Here is a 2065-nt window from a genome sequence, read left to right as displayed (position 1 = left end):
GTCATTGCTCCCACATCTCTCACAAGTGACAGTTTCATGTCTAGTCAACAGATGAACCGTCTGTTGATCACCAGTAGCTTGCAATTCCAATTTATCAAAACGAGCATTCATGGCTTCCAGTTGAGCCACAACAGCATTGTCGACCGAATGCACCGTCCGAATACCGTCCCTCGGGTTCCGATACTTAGCACAATGGGTCGCCATCTCCTCAATAATGCCCCATCCCTTATCATCATCAATATTCTTTTGGAATCTCCTATTAGATGAGGCATCAAGTATAGCATGGTGGTCATCATACAACCCATTATAGAATTGGTTGCACAAAAACCACTGATTAAATCCATGGTGAGGAAGAGACCTTACCAACTTCTTAAACCGACACCAAGCCTCATAAAAATTCTCATCAGGTGCCTGTTTAAAACTCGTAATCTTTCCTCTCAGCTGATTAGTACGTTGGGGAGGAAAGTACCTTTTATAAAAGGCGAGAGCAAAAGTTTCCCAGTTGGTAATACCGGCTGCAGTGCGATCAAGATCAGTGAGCTACTCCCTGGCTCTGTCAGTCAATAAAAAAGGAAACATGACTTCCTTTATATTGTCTTGGGTCACTCCCTTAGTGGCGGGAATGGTAGAGCAATAGTCAGTAAAGACCTCCATATGTTTTCGCGGATCTTCACCCGCCACACCTCGATACAAGTTCCTTTCTACCAAATTTATATAAGACGGACGAATATCGAAAGTGTTACCATCCTCAGTTGAGATCTTGAAACCCTTAGGAATCGAGGCAGCTGTGGGCTCTGAGTGACTCGCTATATTAGGCATCTTTACTGGCTTGATAGCAGAAATAGAATTGTCTTCTTCACAAGACGGGTCTTCTGCAAAAAGGAAGTGGTGTAGCTTGGGTTCGAAAGTACTCAAGTATTCCTTTCGAATCTTTCTTTGCAGACGGAGTCTATGCCGAAAAGATCTCTCTGGTTCAGGATCAACAGGAACTAATTCTGACTTGTTTGACCTGGGCATACATAATACTGAAAGAAATAAGTGAGAACTGTCTCAAGGAATAAAAATTCCCTGAGGCGGATAAAAATAAACGAAACAAAAGGCAGATAGGGCTATTGCCTTCCCGACAACGGCGCCAAAATTTGATACTGTCGTTTGTGTACCAAAAATAAGCCTAAATATACTAACAGAAGCTAGCGATAAGTAGGGTCGATTCTCCACAGGGAGGCAAGATATCTGTCTAAAGGTCCATCTATTTAAGTCACAATATGGGGGTTTTGATTTTGATTTCTAAAATACTAAAAGATTAAAGGAAAGAGAAATTTAACAAGAGCAATGAAAGTGAGAAAATACGATAAGAGTGATCAAATAAGAGAGGGTATGCTAGGATTTCGGTTCACCATGGTAGTCAATCGACTCAGTTGCAAATAGCCTAGACAATCTAATGTGAGAAGGATAAGGGAAAGGTCCTTCCGGTCCACTTTCTATCCGAGATTTCCACTAGGTTAACTTCCGTCCTCATTAGGGTAGTCTATTGTTCATAGCAGGTCTATTTATTCCAATCTTCCGATCCAGGAGTAAAGTTAACCAGATTAATGTAATTTAGAAGCGTGCACTCAACTAAATTGGTGTTACAGTTAAATTGCTATAGGAACAGATTCTCACATATAAATTATCTAGTCTGTTCGCTTAATCGTCACAATAATACCATGGATTCCCTAATCCTAACATATAAAGAATTAGGTACTCATGTTATTAATGGTGTCAACAATAATAATAATAATAATAATAAGCATGCTAATGGCAGACATAATGAAACAATAATAATTGAGCATAAACAAACTAGGGCAAGAGTAAATAGAGGAAGAACGAAAGATTAATGCAAACAAAGTATTAAGATGAGATTATAGAGGAAATAATGATTACAATCTTGAAATTCCGGCGTAAAGAACAATCCACTAAGCAAAGAGGAATTAAGAACAAAAGTTTCAGAGATTAAGGGAGGGATTAAGCAGTGTGTAAAGTACGAAAAGTTATAAGAGAGATGTTTATTAACCTAATCTCGGCT

At 39.2% G+C, this 2065-nt stretch overlaps 1 non-coding gene across 1 annotated transcript; it reads left to right on the top strand.

The window, feature by feature from the left end:
* The first annotated feature begins 337 nt into the window (after positions 1–337).
* On the top strand, positions 338–443 carry LOC141636435 (small nucleolar RNA R71). Its single transcript, XR_012541047.1, has one exon. It is a non-coding gene; the product is annotated as a small nucleolar RNA R71 (small nucleolar RNA).
* Positions 444–2065: the final 1622 nt, after the last annotated feature.

The sequence above is a fragment of the Silene latifolia genome, chromosome Y, assembly GCF_048544455.1.
Source record: "Silene latifolia isolate original U9 population chromosome Y, ASM4854445v1, whole genome shotgun sequence".
NCBI lineage: Eukaryota > Viridiplantae > Streptophyta > Magnoliopsida > Caryophyllales > Caryophyllaceae > Silene > Silene latifolia.
Note: the sequence above shows the minus strand (reverse complement) of the source record. Positions and strands in the feature narration are given on the sequence as shown.